This window comes from Schistocerca gregaria, chromosome 3 (genome assembly GCF_023897955.1).
Source record: "Schistocerca gregaria isolate iqSchGreg1 chromosome 3, iqSchGreg1.2, whole genome shotgun sequence".
Taxonomy (NCBI): domain Eukaryota; kingdom Metazoa; phylum Arthropoda; class Insecta; order Orthoptera; family Acrididae; genus Schistocerca; species Schistocerca gregaria.
The window spans coordinates 880,131,055-880,156,526 of NC_064922.1; the positions used below are offsets into that span (position 1 = coordinate 880,131,055).

The 25,472-nt window shown below is 45.6% G+C and overlaps 1 protein-coding gene across 5 annotated transcripts in view; it reads left to right on the forward strand.

Moving 5' to 3' along the window:
• The window catches only part of LOC126354996 (protein shank), a 289,319-nt gene that overhangs the window by 101,923 nt on the left and 161,924 nt on the right, over positions 1-25,472 (forward strand). The gene's annotated exons all lie outside the window — the stretch shown is intronic.

Here is a 25,472-nt window from a genome sequence, read left to right on the forward strand (position 1 = left end):
GGCGAATCTTGAAGCAGGCTACAACAAAACTGGCATAGCTGCCCTGAAGTGGGCAAGTTGAGAGATGGAGACGCGACGTTTTTCCTGCACGTTGGGGCACTTCCCACGTATTTTTCAGTGCCATAAACTAAAAATTGCCGTTTTCTTGGCGGGTTGCGTTACGTTCAACGTTTCATTCTCGGTACTCTCTGTGCTGAGACCGACATTGTCTATTGATTTATCCCATTACTGCTCTTCTTGTTCCGTTTATAGCAAATTGCAGAAATGAGGTCAAATCCGTAGCCTGTTGTGGATGATCGGGTAACGTTATGGTTTCTAGAAGCTTCCACCGGTGGATAAATGGCTCACTCACTGCTGCGGCTGCTGGCGCCTCGTAGCAGGGGGGAGAGGCACGCAGCGGTGGTGCCTCCCCCGGGCCCCGGCAGTGCTGCCCACTTGGCGCGTTACGGCCCCATAAAGCCAACCGATCACCCCCGCAGTCTGCGCTCCCCCGGCTATTTACTTTGCATCAAACTCCATTTTAGCTGGCGGCGTCGTGCCCTGGCGGCGTGCCGAATTGTCCTATTAGAGACTGGCCTGTGTGCATGGGCATAAGCATAAACTGACTGCCCTAATACGGCCGAGGCGTTTATAGCTTGTTCGTCTCCTCAGGAAGCGGAAGTCGGCGGCATGTGAGCGTACACGGAGCCGTTTTACGTCCTTTCGTAAACTATAGGACATTGTATATCTTACAATATCGACTTATGAGCAACGATATCTGTTATTAAATCTCTATTTCGAATGTTGTGGCCTTAGAGTCGTAACTGTAAATTGGAGATACCTGTTACTGCACCATATAATGTGTTCGGAAACAGTAGATCCTAAATTATGAAGTCGGCAGTGGGTCGTAAACTGACTGTTACGAAGCAGGGAACCTGTCGTCGTAAATGATCATTTCAGGCGGCACGGAGAGTTAAGACGTGTGAGGATGTTTTTGTATACCACTTATGTCTCGCAATAAACAACTGCCTGTCGTTTTCTCTGTCCCGTCTGCAGTGATTACGGAGCGTTCGCAGTTGTTACGGATTTATCACCATAATTATGGAGCTACGGGAAGCTGCTACAAATTACGGAAGTGGGCAAACTACAACATGATTTTTTACAAAAATATCGGAAAAGGTATTGTTTCTAATCACATGCAGTTAAAACGTTTTATAGATTGTAGTGACTTCCTCCCTGAGTACGCAGTAAACCTGTCTACGAATTATTTCGTCACGGCGGCTTACTAAAGGAGCGTTTCCACTGAGTTCGAAATATGGTTCAAATGGCTCTGAGAACTATGCGACTTAACTTCTGAGGTCATGAGTCGCCTAGAACTTAGAACTAATTAAACCTAACTAACCTAAGGGCATCACACACATCCATGCCCGAGGCAGGATTCGAACCTGCGACCGTAGCGGTCGCTCAGCTCCAGACTGTTGTGCCTAGAACCGCACGGCCACTCCAGCCGGCAGTTCGAAATATGTTCTGCAACAGTGTTCGCAGCTAGTATTGGACTACCGATGTTCGCTGTGTGTGTACAGATCAAAGAAACAGTGCTGTTGGCCTGCTACCACTAAATGCCGCTACGCAGTACTAGTGTTTGTTTTCGCTCTGTCTGTAGTGTGGCGTGTAGTCTTTACGTGTATTTCTTCACAAAATGAAATGCACAACAAGCAAAATTTACGAACTCGTCACACTCTGTAAGGAAGAGGAGTGCCTCGAGAATGTTCGAAGACATAAAAATATCAAACAGAAGCGTGACACCCTACAAAAATAAGCAACTGCAGCAGCTATGTAGATACAGTTAAGTCTCCCATTTCTCAGTAATCGTAGCAACAACAGGACTCGTTATCTAAATCGGGAAAAAGTTTTCGTCAGCAAGTTACGTCGACTGCTGATCTACGAAAGGGCGGTCACAAAAAATAAATTTACGTCGTTTCCTGTGAGGCAGCAATGAATATATGTAGGAGGCATCGGTCAGTAATAACATTGGATTTGGGAGGGGGATCATCAACTGCAAATTTCCCCGCCATATTTATAACAACTGTGAGGTGACATTGAGGCTCAAGATGTTTTTCTACTGAAAATGATAACTTAGATTAATTTCAATATGACAACAAAAATAAATAAATGAAATAGAGTTGGAAAATGTTTGAAGTACCGCGTTTAAAGGCCTAAATCAGGCCTCTAATTTTTAAAATTTCCCGAGAGGCGGGGGACTCACCTCCCAAATGACATGTGATTACTGACAACCTTTTCTCAAGGTTCGCAGTTATGCGTTACAGTAATGTGTAATGTTACTTCGTATTTCACAGTGCAACATAGGCGCGGAGAACGCATTATGCTAACGTTTCCGAGAAGGTTTCAGAAAAAAAAAAATCGTCGGTAACAAGTGTCAACGGACAGAAGGCCACTGTTCAAAACAAGGAATTTGTCCCGCAGTAAGATATGAGGAGATGCTATTGGACAGTATGCGAGACGATTTATTAGTAAGCCCCCCCCCCCCCCAGATTGCTCGTGTAATGCACCCTGCGAAGAATACCGTGTGGAGACTACTAGCCCACTATCATAAACAACGCGTTCAACCAGTCGCCTCTTTCTTCAATTTCTATTATCTTAGTCGTCACAAGCTGTAAGTTGCTAGTTTCAATAAAAATTAAATACCCATTTCCGATCATTAGTTCCTTATCTGAAAGCCTTCAGCTTAAGAATCGCTACCATCGGAGCAATTTTGACCCTGTAGGTTCAGGACAGCCCGTATTAATGTTTCTTCCTTATCCATCCACAGACAGAGCGTAGGAAGGATGATTGCTCATAAATTGCCCGTAAACCTCTGTGCGATTTGTTATTAATCTAACTGTGTATTCGCGATCTGTGCCGGACAGACACCTAGAGAACTGAAGATCATTTGTAGTTTCCACACTGAAAACAAATACTTGAGATTTTTTAGGCTGAGTTTCCAGGTTTCTTCCAGTTCTATGACTGATGGTAATCTTTGGTACAGAAACGAATGTGAATCATGTGGTAACGCACTGTGTGCTGCGAGTCACCTATAGTTGACAGATATATATTGTAAGAGAGCTAATGGCGAACATCTTTGTGTATATATGCGTGTACGTTGTTCAGCCGTATTCTCTGTATACGAAATGTTTCAGAACAGTTGCGCCGAACTTAGAGGGGTTGTAGAGGGTGTCCGGAAGAACAAATCGAGGATAGAAACCCGTGTCTCGTAACGTCATCCAACGACGCTGCAAAGCGTCGAAGTTCGAGACGTCGAAGCCTGTCAGTAGGGCACCCCTTCGGCTGCAGACGTGACTTTGTACGCTGACGGGCCGTAGGCCACTCAGTGATCGCTACTGTTTGCCACGATCGCCACTGGAGAAGGTGGAGCTAGCTGCTGCGTAGACGGATCTTTTCTTCTATCAGTGCGATGCCCTGTTATCTCGGGGGCTGACGGTTACAGACACGGGTTTCCATCTGCAATGTATCTCAAAGACATTGGAGATTTAAGAGGATTCCAGGCGAAAAATAAACTGCAGATAGAAACCTATCCACCGAGGCAACAAAGTATCGCACTCATAGGGGATAAGGCCGACCTCCGCAGCAGCTACCTTCTCCACTGGCGACCGTCGCAAGCAGTCGCGGTCACTGAATAACAAATACAAATAACAAATACACTACTGGCCATTAAAACTGCTACACCAAGAAGAAATGCAGATGATAAACGGGTATTCATTGGACAAATACATTATACTGGAACTGACATGTGATTACATTTTCACGCAATTTCGAAGCGTAGATCCTGAGAAATCAGTACCCAGAACAACCACCTCTGGCTGTAACAAAGGCCTTGATACGCCCGGGCATTGAATCAAACAGAACTTGGATGACGTGTACAGTTACAGCAGCCCGTGCAGCTTCAACGCGATACCACAGTTGCTCGGCCAATATTGACGAGGCATCTTCAATTGGTGAGAGATCTGGAGAATGTGCTGGCCAGGGCAGCAGTCGAACATTTTCTGTATCCAGAAAGGTCCGTACAGGACCTGCAACATACGACCGTGCATTATCCTGTTGAAATGTAGGGTTTCGCAGGGATCGAATGAAGGGTAGAGCCACGGGTCGTAACACATCTGAAATGCAGCAGCCACTGTTCAAAGTGCCGTCAGTGCGAAGAAGAGGTGACCGAGACTTGTAACCAATGGCACCCCATTCCATCACACCGGGTGATACGCAAGTACGGCGATGAGGAAATACGCGCTTCCAATGTGCGTTCACCGCGATGTCGCCAAACACGGATGCGAACATAATGATGCTGTAAACAGAACCTGGATTCATCCGGAAATATGACGTTTTGCCATTCGTGCACCCAGGTTCGTCGCTGAGTACACCATCGCAGGCGCTCCTGTCTGTGATGCAGCGTCGAGGGTAACCGCGGCCGTGGTCTGCGAGCTGATAGTCCGTGCTGCTGCAAACATCATCGAACTTTTCGCGCAGATGGTTGTTGTCTTGCAAACGTCCCCATCTGTTAACTCAGGGATTGAGACGTGGTTGCACGATCCGTTACAGCCATGCGGATGAGATGCCTGTCATTTCGGCTGCTAGTGATACGAGGCCGTTGGGATCCAGCACGGCGTTCCGTATTACCCTTCAGAATCCACCGATTCCATATTCTGCTAACAGTCATTTGATCTTGTGCAACGAAGCTAGCTCTTTATTCGCACGAAGTAATGGTCGCTATCGACAGGGGATCTCAAGTTGATTCCGTATTTCTAGATTTCCGGAAAGCTTTTGACACCGTTCCTCACAAGCGACTTCTTATCAAGGTGCGGAGCTATGGGGTATCGTCTCAGTTGTGCGACTGGATTCGTGATTTCCTGTCAGGAAGGTCGCAGTTCGTAGTAATAGACGGCAAATCATCGAGTAAAACTGAAGTGATATCAGGTGTTCCCCAGGGAAGCGTCCTGGGACCTCTACTGTTCCTGATCTAAATAAATGACCTGGGTGACAATCTGAGCAGTTCTCTTAGACTGTTCGCAGATGATGCTGTAATTTACCGTCTAGTAAGGTCATCTGAAGACCAGTATCAGTTGCAAAGCGATTTAGAAAAGATTGCTGTATGGTGTGTCAGGTGGCAGTTGACGCTAAATAACGAAAAGTGTGAGATGATCCACATGAGTTCCAAAAGAAATCCGTTGGAATTTGATTACTCGATAAATAGTACAATTCTCAAGGCTGTCAATTCAACTAAGTACCTGGGTGTTAAAATTACGAACAACTTCAGTTGGAAGGACCACATAGATAATATTGTCGGGAAGGCGAGCCAAAGGTTGCGTTTCATTGGCAGGACACTTAAAAGATGCAACAAGTCCACTAAAGAGACAGCTTACACTACACTCGTTCGTCCTCTGTTAGAATATTGCTGCGCGGTGTGGGATCCTTACCAGGTGGGATTGACGGAGGACATCGAAAGGGTGCAAAAAAGGGCAGCTCGTTTTCTATTATCACGTTATTGGGGAGAGAGTGTGGCAGATACGATACACGAGTTGGGATGGAAGTCATTACAGCATAGACGTTTTCCGTCGCGGCGAGACCTTTTTACGAAATTTCAGTCACCAACTTTCTCTTCCGAATGCGAAAATATTTTGTTGAGCCCAACCTACATAGGTAGGAATGATCATCAAAATAAAATAAGAGAAATCAGAGCTCGAACAGAAAGGTTTAGGTGTTCGTTTTTCCCGCTCACTGTTCGGGAGTGGAATAGTAGAGAGATAGTATGATTGTGGTTCGATGAACCCTCTGCCAAGCACTTAAATGTGAATTGCAGAGTAGTCATGTAGATGTAGACGTAGATGATCTAGACCAATGCGAGCAGTAATGTCGCGATACGATAAACCGCAATCGCGATAGGCTCTAATCTGACCTCTATCGAAGTCGGAAACGTGATGGTACGCATTTCTCCTCCTTACACGATGCATCACAACAACGTTTCACCAGGCAACGCCGGTCAACTGCGGTTTGTGTATGAGAAATCGGTTGGAAACTTTCCTCATGTCAGCACGTTGTAGGTGTCGCCACCGGCGCCAAACTTGTGTGAATGCTCTGAAAAGCTAGTCATTTGCATATCACAGCGTCTTGTTGATGTCGGTTAAATTTCGCGTCTTTAGCACGTCATCTTCATGGTGTAGCAATTTTAATGGCCAATACTGTACGAAACACACAAAATACGAGCTCGGCGAAATCCAACACGACCGAGCGAGGTGGCGCAGTGGTTAGCACACTGGCCTCGCATTCGGGAGGACTACGGCTCAATCCCGCGTCCAGCCATCCTGATTTAGGTTTTCCGTGATTTCCCTAGATCACTTCAGTGAAATGCCGGGATGGTTCCTTCGAAAGGGCACGGCCGATTTCCTTCCCCATCCTTTCCTAATCCGAGCTTGTGCTCCGTCTCTGATGACCACGTTGTCGACGGGACGTTAAACACTAATCTCGTCCTCCTCCAAATCCAGTATGGCCTCACCATGGTGCTTCAGTCAATCTTCGAAAGGAGCACGGCCACAGTGCCTCTCGCACGTATAAGCAAAGAAGCTACAACGAAGAGAGTGCAGGAGAGGTGAGCGGCGTGCCTGGGCAACGCTGCGAGCCGCAGCGCCCCCGTCTGCACGAGGTCGCTCCCGACTGCAGGTCGACGGCCGGCCTCCGATTGTATCCCGGCGCGGGCGGCCGTCACGGCTGACGGGCTGCTTTTTGCCGGCCGCTGGCGGCGGCGTACGGAGGAGACAATTGGCGCGCCCCTGGCCCCTGGCTGCGGGATCACGGCGCGGCGAGTTGCCGACCCCGCCGGGCACGCTCGCTTCCTGCTCCACTTGCAGAGTCCACTGCTGAGATTCCGTTTCTCCATTCTTTGGAGGGCTCCGCTTCAAGTCCCGAGCCCGCTTCTGGTAATATCGTAACAGATTTCGACGATTTTCCGATCAGTGTAGGCGACCTATCTACACTAAGGCCCCAATACGTTCTAACAATATCTCCACTACAATTAATAAAATACTCCGGACAGACAATTCCGCCGTGTGGTCGTCCCCATCTGCGGAGGATGTTTGCAAGGGAGATCGTAGCTTCTTTGAGTGTCCTATTCACACCCTGCCTCACTACCGCCCTCTCCTGTGGTGCTTAATAATCTCTATGACCTCTCTGTATATCTTTTCATGGTATCCGTTTGTGGCTGGCAGTAATCGAGTCCTATCCAAATGAATACGGTGGTCTCCTGGCTGCAAAGAATGTTCCGCAGCAGCTGATCTGTCCATCTCCTCCCTTCTGCAGTTCCCCCTGTGCTCTTTTAGTCGTTTTTTGTAATACCCATGCACCCCTCTCCACAACTACACGGAATTCTATAATTTACTCCTTTTTCCAGCGGTTTTCAAACACCATTGACCAGTTTTAGGTGATCCACAATCTTCCGTGGGTTTGTAGATTACCACGATGTTCCGTTTTTTTCGATATTTTCAATATTTACATGTACATCCACCGATTTCAGTTCCATTCGGATAATTCCTTCGTGCCGGCCGGTGTGGCCGAGCGGTTCTAGGCGCTTCAGTCTGGAACTGCGCGACCGCTACGATCGCAGGTTCGAATCCTGCCTCGGGCGTGGATGTGTGTGATGTCCTTAGGTTAGTTAGGTTTAAGTAGCTCAAAGTTCTACTGGACTGATGACCTCTGAAGTTAAGCCCCATAGTGCTCATAGCCATTTTTAATTCCTTCGTGGTGCGTTGTTTTTTTCCTTCCTAGAATGTATATTGAGAGCATCGCAACAGCGTTAAAAAAATCCTCAGTCTATCCTTAAATTTCAGAGCTGCAGTCTGATTCCTTCGTTTTTGCTTTCCGAACGCTGATAATTCTCTTTAAATACAATATCATCTAGCGTACAGGATATTAGAAGACACGCTCCTGGGCTGTATGGGAGACGGTTTATCAATTAGCGCTCTTTCAGTTTCAGTTTGTTCACTTCTCTGCTACTGACGCTCCAGTCTAGAGTGCTAAATGACGCAATGATTTTCTCGGAGGTTTCTTTTTTCAGGCCGTTTCTATGTTACCTAGTTCGGCTAGACACGATATAGCACTTTCTGCAATCCGACGAACGAACCGATGCGTGTCCGCTGATCGGAGCCTGACTCCCCGCCACCGGTTCCCGTGGAACGCCGAACAATTCCTTGCGTCGCACATGAATCGAGCTCTATTTTGCAATGCGATATAATACATATTGTATAAAGGCTCTAGTTTTTTATGTGTAATTCACTTTCACATAAAAACAAGGCAACTTTTATCTGTGTTCAGTGACAAGTATCTGATCACTTTTTGCACTCTCGCCGTTTTCATCAGTGATGTGCGAGATTATGGTGCATTGTGCTGCTGAAAGAGGACTTTTTAGCGTTCCAACATTGGCCTTTTTTCAGCCAGCGCTGGTTTCAAACGATCCAACGACTAAGCACAATAGGGTCCCGTTATAGTTCTGCCTTTTTCCAAGTAATCTATGAGGATTATTCTTTGGTAATTACAAAAAGAAACAGTGGCCATCGCCTTATCAGCTGACAAAATGGTCTTTGCATTCTTCGGTGCACGTTCTCCACCGTTCGTCCATAGTTTTGGTTGCCGTTTTGACTCTGCCGTGTGAAGATAGATCTAGGTTTCATCGGTAATCAAAAATCGGCGCAAAAAAGTCTTACTGATTGTGATTAAACATCGCCTGACATTGTGTTGAACTGTTTTGCCGGACGCGCTTTTGCCGGGTAAACAGTGGCTAAATTTGGAAATTTGTGTGGTAAGTTCTATGGAACCAAATTACTGAGGTCATCGGTCCCTAAGCTTAGACACTACTTAAAGTAACCTAAACAAACTTAAGCTAAGGACAACAAACACACCCATGCTCGAGGGAGGACTCGAACCTCCGACGGGGGTAGCCGCCCGAGACCTCTCGGCTACCCCGCGCGGCAACAATGGCGACACTCACCTCGGATACAGCTTCTTCATGGCCAGATATCGGTGCAGGATATTGTCACCTCGCTCAGCTGAGATGCCTTCAGTCACAATTTTTATTCAGCGGTGTTGTATTGCCATATCATGGAACTTGTCAATAAGTTTCCTTTGTGGTGATCTCAATCGGACGACCGGAGGATGCACCGTCTTCGGTGCTTGTCTGATCACGTTCAAATTCATTAATCCAAAAGTAAATGGTCTCCAGTGATAGTGCAGAGTCCGCGTGAACTTCATCCAATTCTGTTTTGATTTATACAGCAGTCTAACTCCTCAAATAAAACTCGGTTTTCTCCATTTCGTATCGTTGTCGACATACTGACCAATTTTGAAGACTGTCAACAAAGAACTGTACGCTGTCCATTGGTCAATTCTTTATACAATCAAGCTTAACATCCATGAAGACACAGCAAAAATATTCCATTCTTTCGTGGAAATAGCAGGCTTACCAGACCACCCTTCAGCCGGTCTATGTATTGATTTTACTTTTGTTTTTGTACATACAAGTTTCAGTTTGCTTCGAAATGGGAAAGGAATAATCACAAACAAGAGTAACGGGGCAGAACAGAAAAATGACACATGCGAGGAAAATAGAGCCGTTAGCTTTTGGCGGGACAGAACGTGCGGAACGGCGTTGTGTACTTTGGAGTGGGCAAACTGTCGGCCACGATCCGCGCAGCAAACAGAAGCGGCAATCCCTTCAGCGCCACCCCTGCCTGCCGCCTGCCAAAAGGAGGGGGCGGACACTCGCTGCAAGCTACAAAGCGACCGCCTCGCTATGTGTCTCGTCCGATAGTGGGGGCCAATAGAAAAAGGACTGTTTCATCGGTGGTCTCCGTGTTGCCTCTGAAGATCTCCATCTCAGCTGGCTGTGAGCCCGGGGTAATGAAAGGTATTCCTTATGCCACTCGACATTGAAAGGCATCTACCGACGCTCAAACATATATGGAAATGGATATATTAATGACCTCTTTTTTGAGTTGGATGTCTTGTTAAAATAGGAGTTAATGACAAAGAGGCCGCCTCCACCCTACCGTAGCAAGAATGACAAATTTGATTTGACATGTCATCGTCTCACTACGTTATAAAATTCGGTCAACGTGTTTTTCTTCAGTCGGTGGCTTAAACGTATATGGACAAATTTCCAACTCCCGCCTCTCCTGTGTTGCGAAAGTGCACGCCTGCTCAACCATTGCCAACTGGACTGTTGATTGAAGCATGTGGTGAGCGGAAATAATGACTGCTGCCGCAATTTCATACGCTAGAAGAGGTGTATGCGCAACTTTTTCATCGTCTCTCAGCTGAGATTATTGAGCATCTGAGTTACGTTCATGTAGGAGCCAAACAAATATGCAGCCCATTAGCCGGCCGCTGTGGACGAGCGGTTCCTAGGCGCTTCAGTCCGGCACCACGCAGCTGCTACGGTCGCAGGTTCGAATGCTGCTTCGGGCATGGATGTGGGTGATGTCCTTCGGTTGGTTAGGTTAAGTAGTTCTAAGTCCAGGGGACTGATGACCTCAGATGTTAAGTCACATAGTGCATAGAGCCATTTGAACCATTTTGCAACCCGTTCCGCATTTCATCGTATGATTTCTGTGATCCATTTCTTTCCTGGATGAACTACACTGTCTTCTGGGAAAATTACCTTCACATATTCGATTGGTTGATCATTTGACAGATCGATTGATTGATATATTTATTTATCATTATCAGCAAAGTCAGTTGACTGCAGGACAAAGGCCTCCTCTAGACTTTTCCTCGTATTGCGGTGTTAAGATATACTGCTTTGATGTTAATCCTACGCGCTGTGTATCCTTCTTCCATTAGGTCGTCATCTCAGTCTTTTCTTATCTCGTGTTATCGAGCAGAGATCTGCCTTGCTCCATGTAGTGTTCATTCACCTGCTACAGATCCTTTCCATTTCCTTTTCGCTACAGCCGTAACTAAAACTTGGAATCCCATGGTGTGATTTGCATTAGCAAATATTGAACGAATCTGTAGAACGGAGCAATACATATCAATTACCACTTCGTTTGGTATTCGTTCATTTTGGAAATACTTTAGACTTGATTTCAACAAATTTGTAACAACAGTCCTTCAGAAACAAAGAACAGCTGCTGACTATGTGAGTGTTACCATTAATAGCTAAGTTCTACAGCATTTATGAGGCTGGTCGGGATACCGAAAAATTTAGACTTGAAAGAGGAGTATGGTAAGGAGAGTTACCATCATTAAAACTGTTCTCAGCAGTCCCAGATGACGTTTCAAGAGGAAACAGGGAAAACGAAGAAGACTTAAGTATTGTTTATATAGGGGTGTAATGCGACTAACTGCAGATGTTTCTGTTGGTGACTGAACAACAGTACAAAAGTTAAATCATTTGGAGACTGATAATAATTATAACTACTCCAAATCGGTTAGTACCTTCAAGTATGTGTGATAATAATTATAACTACTCCAAATCGGTTAGTACCTTCAAGTATGTCTGGCAAGGGCAAGCCTTTAGTGTTTATTTTCCCCTGGGCAGCAGGGTGTTGAAGTGTGGACGCAAGACGTTTATCTACAGAGACAGGGTATTCCGCTTAGTGGTGGGTTAAGACCTTGCAGAAAGCACCAGGTCGTAAAGTGTGTGACGGGTTTGTAGGAAGACTGTTCGACACAAAGAAACAACCAACACCCTGGACAGCATTAGGACGCAAAGCGTTTCATGCTTCTTCATCTTATCTGAACGATCTTCATTTTGCGGTTGTTTGCCTTTAGAGCAGGTAATCTTCAATACTGAATGAAAGAACGTAATAGAATAAGTTTGAATAGTATGCCAAAAATACTTGTACGACAAAAAACGGCATATTAACAGCGTAGTTACAGAACCAGTTAATTGGTTTTTGTATTTAGAGCACACGAAGACACTGGATGGACAGCAAAAGAAGTAAACGGAAGAGTATTATTTTCGAGAATTGTGCTTCCGATGTGCCTCAAAGGGAAGATATACAAACCGTGTGTGTTGCGATTGACTGGCGATGTAATGAAACAATATCGAGTGCTTTCGTCGATTATGATATCCTAAAAGCCATGGATCAAGGCAGTCTGGTAGATGCTGAATTTCTCGATTTTCGAAAAGCATTTTGCTCAGTACCGCACCTACGCTTATTATCAAAAGTACGATTATGTGGGGCATCAGATGAAACATGAGACTGGATTGAGAGTTTCTTGGTAGAGAGGACCAAGCATGCTACGAAGATGGTTTGAAAAGTTCTCGGAACTGGATAGAAAAAAAGTACTTACATCACTGAGACTTTTTTTATTTTCAATGTAGTCTCCTTGTAGATTAATGCACTTGGTCCACCGATGTTCCAGTGCCTTGATCCCATCTCGAAAATGAGTTTCCTCCAGGCCTGCAAAATAGTTGTCAACTCCGGCTATTATTTCTTCGTTTGGCTATTATTTTTTCGTTTGAAATGAATCTTCGTCCACCAAGAAAATTTTCAGTTTTGGGAAGAGATGGAAGTCTGACGGAGCCGTATCAGGTGAATAATCCGGGTGTGGCAACAATTGATACCTTAGGTCGTGTAATTTTGCCACGGCGACCACACGTGTGTGCAGGTACGCATTGCCTTGATGGAAGATGACTTTTTTCCTTGTTAAACCTAGCCTTTTTTCGCACATCCTTTGTTGCAAATTGTCCAGGAGGTTAGCATAGTATTCTCCAGTAATTGTTTGCCCAGTGGGGAGATAATCTACAAACAAAATCCCCTTCGCATCCCAGAACACTGATTTCATGACCTTTCCCGCGCCGAAGGAATTCTCTTTGCTTTCTATGGTGGCAGAGAATCAGCATGTTTCCACTGTTTTGACTTGATTTTTCGCTGCGGTACAGTAGTGCAGCCAAGTTTCATCTATGGTCATAAACTGACGCAAAAAATATTGTTCGTTTCTCCTAAAATGGGTCAAACGTTGTTCCGATATAACCATTCTCATGCATCTTTGATCCAGCGTCATGAGTCACGGTACCCATCTTGCAGATAGTTTCTTCATTTCTAATTCTTCAATTAAAATGTGATATACCCTTTCAGATGATATCTGGCAAGCGTTAGCAATTTCAACAAATTCAGTCGACAATCCCCCTTGCCCATTTCTTGCACTTTTGCAATGATTTCTGGAGTATTGACGCATCTTGGCCGACCACTGCGTCATCTAAGCTCTAGCGACCAAATTTAAGTTCATTTGTCCACTTGGCAACAGTTGAATATGAGTGAACAGAGTCCCGCAGTGTATTCTGGAAATCGACATGAATGCCCTTTGCTTTCATACCTTTCCTTATGAAGTACTTAATAACTGCCGGGCGGGGTGGCCGAGCGGTTCTAGGCGCTACAGTCTGGAACCGCACGACCGCTACGGCCGCAGGTTTGGATGTGTGTGATGTCTTTAGGTCAGTTGGGTTTAATTAGTTCTAAGTTTGTAATGTTGTTGAATTAATTTGATGTGAAAGCGGTGCTGATAGACAATAAAAGCGGGTTAAAAGCTGTGAGCTGTCTGAGGTTAGTTAACCTTGCTTTACTGCGCAACTGTTTCACCAGGTATCCAGTCTAGCTTACCAAATTTTCAACCAGACTAACATTAATTATAATCTTTTAATAGTCATACGACAACAGAATTTAATTAAAAAGAAATAAATCAGTTTATATTTGGAAATTTATTTTAACATTGATCATTGAAATTTCAGCATATTAAACTTGATTCATAACTAAACTGGTGCCTTATTTAGAATTGTGAAAATGTGAGATTGTAATCTTACGGAACACATCAAATATGGAGCCAAGATTGGGAGACTGCATACAACACTGCATTCATAAAATAACACACGAAGAACGTTGAAACATATGCAAGAGGAAATTAACCACAACCAACCGATTCAATTTTCACCCAAAGAAGTTACGTTCGTTTCGCAATCCTGTCCGTCATGTATACTAATCGTATATAAATGTATATAAATGTATAAAAATGTATAAATGTATATAAATGTATACTAAATTCATAATAACTCTTTGTGAAATCCTCCCGAAAAGAATAGCTGAGGGCTACTTTGATGATTACACCACATGCTTCACGTGCTCAACTTGGCTTACACAAAGAGTGTAACTCCACAATAATTCTGATAATTAAAATAAATTAGATCGAAAAGCAATTTACAAAAGAAAAACCTTGAACTGGTTACTATCGTCTTACTATTAACCTGATGGGTCAAACAACTGTATAAGTACGTGGTACAGGTCTCAGAAAGTACCCCCACGTGGGTTGAACATAAAGAAAAGTTGCTATATTGAAGAGTTACTGATCAACACGTGGTTCCACTTTACTCACAAAGTAGTGACAAAGGAACTACTGGAATGTTTTCTGTACTTCACACTCGAATTACACTGCGTTGCAATTTAGAAAAATGGTTCAAATGGCTCTGAGCACTATGGGACTCAACTGCTGTGGTCATTAGTCCCCTAGAACTTAGAACTACTTAAACCTAACTAACCTAGGGACATCACACACATCCATGTCCGAGGCAGGATTCGAACCTGCGACCGTAGCAGGCGCACGGTTCCGGACTGCGCGCCTAGAGCCGCGAGACCACCGCGGCCGGCCGTTGCAATTTAAGATAACATTAGATATTTTAGAGCTAAAACTGAAATAAAGGTGATTAAATTTTCAGTTAGGCTGAACTTAAGAAATCCATTGTCCTACGGACTTAGCAGACACGCGCTTAGCCGGAGATCTTACCACTTCAGACGCTCGCCACGGACAGACTGACCTGCGCTCCTACCAAGGGCGCTTCACAAATACAAACGGAAGTGACCAGAGAGGCAGCCTCCTATACCAACATGACAAGGGACGGACAGGACCATACTAAGAATAGAAACCTCTTTGCTTTCGCGTAGCTACCTGTTCCGACGTTGGTCCTACTGTTCTCTATCAGACAGGCTTGCCTGCTACCCTCAAGCATGCAACTAGAAATACATTTGCTCATTCATCCTCTCACACAGCAGGGAAGGGGGATGACAGTATCTTATCATATACAGTATATAAAAGAAAGCGGTTGTAGGTTCCGTATGAGACTGTGTGACATGAATTACATATAAACTGTGTTTTAAAGTGTAGTAGCGTGACAGATCGTTCTTGTTTGTGTGTAAAAGTAACACATTTCACTGCTCAGTCTCCTGCCAGATAGTCAGAAACACCACAGTAAATTTAGAAGAGGAATTTATGCCGTAAATGACAACAGATTTCAGAAATGAACATAAAAGGAATCCAACAGATACCTTTCAAGTTCTAGGGGACCAATGACCTCAGAAGTTAAGTCCCATAGTGTTCAGAGCCATTTGAACAATTTTTTAACCACTTAATTACTCGAATCTCGATTTTTTCCATCTTCGCAAATCACCACGCGAGAACAACAACAGAGCCACGTCACTGCCACAGCTCCCTTCCAAGAGCACTGACGTGGCACTTGTTTGCAGACAACAGTTCAATGAATATCACGTGAACAACTCGTTGCGCTAGCGCTGACCTCTCGTGGTGATTCCGAAAACTTTTCAAACCACCCTCGTATCTTGGATGGAGAGTCATCGACAATTTTAGAAGTAACTTAGGTTGTACCCCCAGGGAAGTGTATTGGGGTCCTCGCTATTCAAGTTGCTTATTAATGATCTTGCGGACAATATTAAAAGCAACGTCCGAAATATAGTCTGAACGAAGTTGTGCAAAAATTTAATCAGTCATTGATAAGATTTCAAAGTGGTGCTGTGATTGGCACGTTGCTTTAAATGTTCAAAAGTGCAATACTGGTCACCTCACATAGTAAACTGTGAATATAATGTTAGTGAGTCACAATTGCATTTATGTGCCCAAATCATTCTCTAGAATTGTTCAGTATGTTCTTCAAACAAGTTGCGAACAATTGTGGTACAGTGACGTGACATCGTTGTTTGGGAACATGAGGTCCGTGAATGGCTGCAAATGCTCTCCAAGTAATTGAACATTTCCAGTCAATGATCCGATTCAGTTGGATGAGGGGACCTAGTCCATTCCGTGTAAACACAGCCAACGCCATTATGGAGCCACCAGCTTGCACAATGCCTTGTCGGCAGGACTGTGGCTTCGTGATGTCTGCTCCACACTCGAAAGCTGCGATCAGCTCATTAGCCCATGAATGCCAAATTTCGCTGCACTGTCCTAACGGATACGTTCATCGTACGTCCCACGTTGATTTTTTCTGTTAATTTAACACAGTGTTGCCTGTCTGCTAGCACTGACACGTCTACGGAGACGCCGCTGCTCTCGGTCGTCAAGTAAAGGCCATCGGGCACTGAATTATCCATGATGAGAAGCAACGCCTGAAAGCTGATATTCTCGACACACTCTTGACACTCCGGATTTTGTGTTGTTGTATTTCTGAAATGGAGTGTCCAACTACCATTCCGCGTTCGGAGCCTGTCAATCCCGTCGTGCGGCCATAATGACGTCGGAAACGTTGCCACATGAATCACCTGAGTACAAATGATAGCTCCTCCAAAGAATTGCTCTTTTATAACCTGTGTACACGATACTACCGCCATCTGTATACACTCCTGGAAATTGAAATAAGAACACCGTGAATTCATTGTCCCAGGAAGGGGAAACTTTATTGACACATTCCTGGGGTCAGATACATCACATGATCACACTGACAGAACCACAGGCACATACACACAGGCAACAGAGCATGCACAATGTCGGCACTAGTACAGTGTATATCCACCTTTCGCAGCAATGCAGGCTGCTATTCTCCCATGGAGACGATCGTAGAGATGCTGGATGTAGTCCTGTGGAACGGCTTGCCATGCCATTTCCACCTGGCGCCTCAGTTGGACCAGCGTTCGTGCTGGACGTGCAGACCGCGTGAGACGACGCTTCATCCAGTCCCAAACATGCTCAATGGGGGACAGATCCGGAGATCTTGCTGGCCAGGGTAGTTGACTTACACCTTCTAGAGCACGTTGGGTGGCACGGGATACATGCGGACGTGCATTGTCCTGTTGGAACAGCAAGTTCCCTTGCCGGTCTAGGAATGGTAGAACGATGGGTTCGATGACGGTTTGGATGTACCGTGCACTATTCAGTGTCCCCTCGACGATCACCAGAGGTGTACGGCCAGTGTAGGAGATCGCTCCCCACACCATGATGCCGGGTGTTGGCCCTGTGTGCCTCGGTCGTATGCAGTCCTGATTGTGGCGCTCACCTGCACGGCGCCAAACACGCATACGACCATCATTGGCACCAAGGCAGAAGCGAGTCTCATCTCTGAAGACGACACGTCTCCATTCGTCCCTCCATTCACGCCTGTCGCGACACCACTGGAGGCGGGCTGCACGATGTTGGGGCGTGAGCGGAAGACGGCCTAACGGTGTGCGGGACCGTAGCCCAGCTTCATGGAGACGGTTGCGAATGGTCCTCGCCGATACCCCAGGAGCAACAGTGTCCCTAATTTGCTGGGAAGCGGCGGTGCGGTCCCCGACGGCACTTCGTAGGATCCTACGGTCTTGGCGTGCATCCGTGCGTCGCTGCGGTCCGGTCCCAGGTCGACGGGCACGTGCACCTTCCGCCGACCACTGGCGACAACATCGATGTACTGCGGAGACCTCACGCCCCACGTGTTGAGCAATTCGGCGGTACATCCACCCGGCCTCCCGCATGCCCACTATACGCCCTCGCTCAAAGTCCGTCAACTGCACATACGGTTCACGTCCACGCTGTCGCGGCATGCAACCAGTGTTAAAGACTGCGATGGAGCTCCGTATGCCACGGCAAACTGGCTGACACTGAGGGCGGCGGTGCACAAATGCTGCGCAGCTAGCGCCATTCGACGGCCAACACGGCGGTTCCTGGTGTGTCCGCTGTGCCGTGCGTGTGATCATTGCTTGTACAGCCCTCTCGCAGTGTCCGGAGCAAGTATGGTGGGTCTGACACACCGGTGTCAATGTGTTCTTTTTTCCATTTCCAGGAGTGTATGTGCATATCATTATCCCATGACTTTTACCTCGATGTACTACCACCGCGTACATATCGGCGCGGTGGGCATCGTGAGGATAAGATTTTATTAATAACGGCACAGACAGTGGCATTTAAACAAACGTGTTTTCAGCACTCCATACGTGACTAGCACAGGGAAAAGCCCTTATAGCTGGTACGGTGGGACGCAGCCTCTGCCGTGCGCTTCCCGGTGGTTCGCAGAGTATTGCTTTGGATATAGATTACGTTGCACGTGGTTCGTCAGAAGAACGAGGAGGTTGTTGGCGCGTGCAGCGAGAGGTAGGGCGCGCGGCGGAGCCGGGCCTGCGATGACTGCTCCCGGCCAGAGCTGCTCACCGCCTAATGAACATGCATTATTCATGGCGCGGGCCCGTGCCGTACTGCGCCGCGCCGAACACCGAGCGCGGCCACAGGTAGCGAGCTGGCGAGAGCAGCGCCGGGCCGCCACGTCCTCCCCCCTGTGTGACGTGCACGTTGGCGCGCAGAGTTACTCACTCCTTTAGTGAGACAGACTGGTCCCTAGTTAAGCTGCCCGATACGCAAGATTAATTCCTGACACTGGAATCCTGGCATCACCAGTACTGCCAGGCACGGTTATCCTAGGCACACATTTCGTGCCTCACTACATTTACGAATATTAAGGACAGGTGCTATGAAAAAAACACTCGGCAGCTTCTGATCTAGCAATTAGAGTCGTTCTCTCTATATCGCGGAGACCCGGGTTTGATTTCTGGCCTGGTCTGAGATTTTCTTCGCTCAGGGAATGGGTGTTTGTGTTGGCCTCATCATTTTGTCTATGAGATGTATAAACAGTCATTATCAGCGGAAAAATTCTCCTGTCGGAAGACAAAATCGTATACAGATACAGAGTATCTCATTAGTACTGCGATGGCGAGCAGCAACCAAAACTAACTTAAACTAAAGTAGTGAGTTACTAAGAGAGAAGGAAATCAGCGGGCTCCAAGTCGACAGTACTGAACTAAAAGAGTGAAATGCTAAGGAGAAAATGTACTCCGAAGTAAGTTTATTTACCCCATAACTTACTGAAAGCACTGTCAGAGGTTGCAGTACTACGTTAGTAATTTAAGGAGGAAATAAGGTCAAAATTTACTCCTAAGCAGTAGTAGGAGTAAAGTTAGAGAGTAAGGTGTGTTCTCTGTTTTCTGAGTGTTAAATGCAAAATTTTATGGATTACTTGGACTACAAACAATATACGGAAATGGAGGAAGAAGTACACATCCCAAGAATGAGTGCTTTAATGGAGAAAGAGGACCCATTTGCGATGTACAGCGACAGTGATTTCAAAGAGCGGTTTGGGTTTCGTATTGAATCTGTCGAGTCGCTGCTTGGTATGCTGGAGCCGTTACTCCAGCATAATTCTGACACGAAGCGGGCTCTGTCTCCTAGGCTGCAACATCTTTGTGGAGTGCCAATTTTCACACTGCTGGTTTTCATATCGTTGGATGGGAGCTCATCAAATCCTTCGTACTACTGCTGGAAGAGCTTTTAACAGTGTGATAAACAGTTACTGGGTGTTGTGTGATGTCCTTAGGTTAGTTGGGTTTAAGTAGTTCTAAGTTCGAGGGGACTGATGACCATAGATGTTAAGTCCCATAGTGCTCAGAGCCTTTGATAAACAATTACATTGCCTTAATACTATTTGTTTGTGTCCATGCCACACAACTAAGGAAATGTATCAAGGAACCAAAGGGAATTCTACCGAACTGGTGGTTTCCGGTATGTCATACGGGCCATATATTGTGAACGTATACCCACATTTTGTCCTTCTGGAGCACAAGCAGAAGTATACATAAATCTCAAGAGTTTCTTTTCTATCAATAGAGATATATGTGATGCCAATGTGAAGATTTTGAACGTGGTACGTCTTTGGCCGTGTTTCACGTGATGCCCACTTTTGGGATAATTGTCCAGTTGCTGCACAATTTTTAAATAGGCAATATGAGGGGTTCCTTGTTGGAGATGGTGGGAAAGCTCTCTCAAAACATATTATGACTTCTGTGTTTCGATGTCCTTAGCCAGCTCGGTGTTGCTGTTAGCTCATGTTGCTGTTGGCTCGTATCTCAAGCTTCATGGTGCCACTTAAATTAACACGTGTCGCCAGTCAGTAATGGACGGCAGTAGCTATAGATGGCGGGGTTGAAGATTGAGCAACAGATTCATCAATCAATAGTTTTTCATAATACACCGAACTTATCACTAATACAATAGCATGTAGTTCCTTTAATTAATCCTTTCTAGAATAAATTATGCTACCGCAGAAGGTGATGAAAAATGTCTGCGACAATGAATATTTTCCGAGAGAAACGATATGCACGTGCCAGTAGTGTGTACTAATGGCTTTCTTCTTTAATAAAAAGATGTTATTACTGTAGCTCAACTAAGGAAATAAATACAAATTTAGCTCTCCAAACCATTACTAAAAGAGCATATTACTGCGGAAGTAGTTTACTGACGTAGTTCTGACTAAAGAAGTAAGAGTTACTGCATGAGTAATTTATAGTAGTTTGGTGCTCGCCACCCTTAATATCGTGAGATATTGCTCTTACGTCTTACGACGTAAACACTGACGCGATGATGTGTATCTATACAGGGTGTACCGAAACTGTTCGTTGAAATTAATACAGGAGGTAGAGAATATCAAAGCAAATATATTTACTTACGGTGTATAAGGTCCCTGACGGCAGTTTCTGACACTAGGGACAGCTTACTACTCGAATGCGCCACCATTGACCTATATGCTGGCAGTACATCATCGGACTACTGACTGTTCGAAGAGTCATAGTAAGTCCGCAATGGTACCAGCAGCTACGGCAGTTCCAGCGACGAGGTCTTCTTCTGTTCCACAATGGTTTTATACAGGAGCTGCTTCATATGCCCCCAGAGGAAGAAATGCTGAAACGTGACGTCAGCTGAGGTGTGTGGCCAGGCCACAGCACCACCTCGTTTGATCCATCAATTCCCGAAGATGGCTCTCCGATGATTCGTCACATGGATAATGAAATGCGGTTGCGCCTCGTCGGCCTGAAGAACATCTTGTGTCTGACATTCAAAGGTACATCCAATCAGTATAGCCAACCATCCGTACACAGAGGAGTGTTGAATGTCAATACGCATCCCCTGTCAGCTTACGTGTGCACGACTCACAACATGTTCCCTAACAGTGCAAAAAAATGTTCAAATGTGTGTGAAATCGTATGGAACTTAACTGCTAAGGTCATCACTCCCTAAGCTTACACACTACTTAACCTAAATTATCCTAAAGACAAATACACACACACTCCCATGCCCGGGGGAGGACTCTAACCTCCGCCGGGACCAGCCGCACAGTCCATGACTGCAGCGCCCCAGACCGCTCAGGTAATCCCGCGCGGCCCCTAACATTACAGAATGACTTGGAGACCACACGTTCCTTATCGAAATATATTTGTTTTGATGTTCTCTACCTTCTGTATTGATTTGAAGGAATAGTTTCGGAACACCCTGTACGTGTCGGACAAATTTGTTTTTGCCATTTTCTGGACCTAAGACACTGTATGTTATTTATTTAATCCTTTGAAAATGGCGCACAGCGAAACGCGCAAGGAAAATACAATGAAGCGCCAAAGAAACTGGTATAGTCACGCGTATTTAAATATAGAGATATGTAAACAGGTACGGCGCTGCGGTCGACAACGCCTGTCAAAAAGTGTCTGGCGCAGTTGTTAGATCGGTTACAGCTGTTAGATCGGTTACTGTTGCCAAACTGGCCGGTTATCAAGATTTAAGTGGGTTTGAATGTGGTGGTACAGTCGGCGCACGAACGATGGGACACAGCATCTCTGAGGTAGCGAAGAAGTGGGGATTTTCCCGTACGACCACTTAACGAGTGTACCCTGAATATCAGGAATCCGGCAAAACATCAAATCTCCAACATCGCTGCGGTCCGACAAAGATCCTGCAAAAACGCGACCAATGACGACTAAAGAGAATCCTTAAACGTGACAGAATAGCAACCCTTCCGCAAGCTGCTGCAGATTTCGATGCTGGGCCATCAACAAGTGTCAGCGTGCGAACCATTCAACGGAAAATCATCGATGTGTGCTTTCGGAGCCGAAGGCCCACTCGTGTACCCTCGATGACTGCACGACACAAAGTTTTACGCCTCGCCTGGCCCCGTCCAACATCGACATTGGACTCTTGGTGACCAGAAACACGTTGCCTGGTCGGACTAGTCTCGTTTCAAATTGTATCGAGCGGATGGACGTGTACGGATATGGAGACAACCTCATGAATCCATTGACCCTGCATGTCAGCAGGCTCTGTAATGGTATGGGGTGTATGCAGTTGGAGTGATATGAGACCCCTATTACGTCTAGATACGATTCTGACAGGTGACACGTACGCAAGCATCCTATCTGATAACCTGCACCCATTCATGTCCATTGTGCATTCCGACGGACTTGGACAATTAAAATAGGACAATGTGACACCCCACACGTCCAGAATTGATACAGAGTGACTCTAAGACTCTTATGAGTTTAAATACTTCCGCTGGCTCCCCAGACATGAACATTACTGAGCATATGTGGAATCCCTTGCAACGTGCTGTTCAAAAGAGATCTCCACCTCCTCGTACTCTTACGGATTCATGGTGTCAGTTCCCTCCAGCACTACTTCTGAGGTTAGTCGAGTCTATGCCACGTCGTGTTGCGGAACTTCTACGTGCTCGCGGGGGTCCTACACGATATTAGACAGGTGTATCAGTTTCTTTGATTCTTCAGCGTAAAAACTATGTCAAGAGAAAAGTTTTTTTTCTTCCATTGCAGTTTTTAAGTTCCGCGGTGAGCAGTGGCATTTTGCGAGGTACACGACTTCAAATTACCACAGCCTGCAGTTCCCTTCGCAGTGTTCACTAGGAGACTGGTCGATATGGGCATGTATTCACCGACAGCAGCTATTTCCATCGCGTTTGAAACCAATGTTGTCATTAAGAAGATGCCACACTCCTCTTCAGCTCTTGTTGGTCACGACCTTTGCACGGTTAGTGTCCTTTTGCACTGTTACATGGGCACGAATGGTACACCATTCCCTGTAAGTTGTCATTAAGAAGATGCCACACTCCTCTTCAGCTCTTGTTGGTCACGACCTTTGCACGGTTAGTGTCCTTTTGCACTGTTACATGGGCACGAATGGTACACCATTCCCTGTAAGCACGTTGGACAGTTCTCGGTGATAAACCATCAAATCTTACAGTTTCTTCACGGTGTTATCACGGGTGCCTTGATATGAGGCAGCACCTTTCTGCCTCTCCGTCACATCTCCACGTCGGCCCATCTTACTACACTGATTCCGCACTGCCGGTAGCTCCTTTCTGCTATTCTGCCGCGTTCCGAGTCGACCCAACTATTTTACTTCCGCCTAATACGCCATATGCAGCGCTTCAGAATGACCAGTCTGATGTCTTAAGGGACTCACTAATATTTTGTCCGGAGAGCTTATTATAGGGCGGGTGAAAAGTCACGAAAGAATTATAACTGCAAATGAATTCCTTGTTTATTAGAAGTTTCCATTAGTGTTTCAAAGACTTGAAAGACCAAGAATGGCAGACTGTTTACACTTAGTGTGGATCTCAGGTAGCTGTCCACCACTGCGTCGCAGATAAAGGCCCTCTGTAGACCTTTTCGTGACTTCTGTCTCGCCCTGTATAAGCAGTGAGTGTTCTAATGACAGGGCTCGTATTCTGGAGGATTGGCAGATGGTCCATAACGAGTGTTGTGGGAAGACCAGAGCTGCAAAGGAGCATAACCATTAATCTGAGCTGCTGAAGAACACCAGGAATGGTTCCTTTATGGCAGACGGTCCAATGCGGAATTACTATAGTAAACTGTTCTTTGTACTGTGTTTGACTGGGGGAAGACAAACAGTAAAGGGTTCCGCCGAGGTCGGTATGGCGAAGGCCTACGGATGAAGGAGGGATTAGCAGGAGTGAGCTTCTGGTCTTACGTGGTAAGCACCAACAAGTGAACGCCAGAAGGGCCGCTAAACAGCTATACGTTTCCGAAGCTGCGTTCTTTCGAAATATCAAGGCTCTGAACAGAACGAGCACCCTTGTAACTTAGAATGAGATTCAGTAAGCTTACGTCAAAGAAATGCAATGGTTCAAATAGCTCTGAGCACTATGGGACTTAACTTCTAAGGTCATCAGTCCCCTAGAATTTAGAACTACTTAAACCTAACTAACGTAAGGACATCACACACATCCATGCCCGAGGCAGGATTCGAACCTGGCGCCTAGCCCTAGAACCGCTCCGCCACTCCGGCCGGCTAAAGAAATGCAATCCTATGTACACAAGCACAAACTGCAATTACGAGTGTAACTAGACTCTACACTGTAAACGTTTAAGCACTATAAATAACATAATATCGGATAATGGCACTGCACAGTAGCCATTATGTCGAGTAGCAATGAAAATTACATTATTATTAAATATGCTGTGATGATAAGTGTTATAAATAAAGCGGTACGTAATTAATAGACTAACAAATTAATTTAACATATAGACCTTGCCGACCGTATTTGATTGAAAGTTCGATAAACGTACATCTATGTTCAAAGGTATAGTAATTAGCGTCAGTAGACACAGTATCAAATGTTTCATTTAAAACATGCGAATTAATTGTAGAATTATTAGTGTAGAAATGATGCTCCATTTACATTCACATTTCCACGTCATTTTCGTTCCATTTCGACTGCACAAGATATGTCAAAGTGTTGTAAGAAGTGCGTTATGTGGTGCGGAGCTACTTGAGATCCAATTGGCTTAAGCTAGGTGAAGTCGGTGGGCATTGTGGTAGGAGATATGCTCTTGGGAGCTGCTGGAAAATGCAAGGAAATTGCGTTACGGCCATCATTTTACTGATGTAAGAGTGGATGTTTGGTTATGACTATCGGAGATGTGCGTATTTCGCGATAGCGAGTGCAGTCAGATGAGAATTCCTGTATAGAGATTTGTGAAAGTTACTCCAGATGACGGGATATCCTTTGCCCATCAGAGTGGGGGTTAAGGACCATTAATCAGTTCGAAGCTAAATCCTGCTGAATAAATCAGTTACGTAAAATGTGAATCTGCAGTGTGGCGTATGTTATTCTGTGAGTTCCCTGATCTTTAATGTTCAGTAGGCTTTTGATGGCTTTACGTTTGTGTTCTCAACCCTCTGACTGCAGAGTCATCAGTGTAGTCGATCGAACCCTGAAGCTTCCATGTTGTAACGAACTTAGTCGTACATTATCCCATGGAAGTTACGTCGCAAGAGATTCCGTAAAGAAATCACGAACACTTGCTTACGTCACTGTCACGCAACCGTTA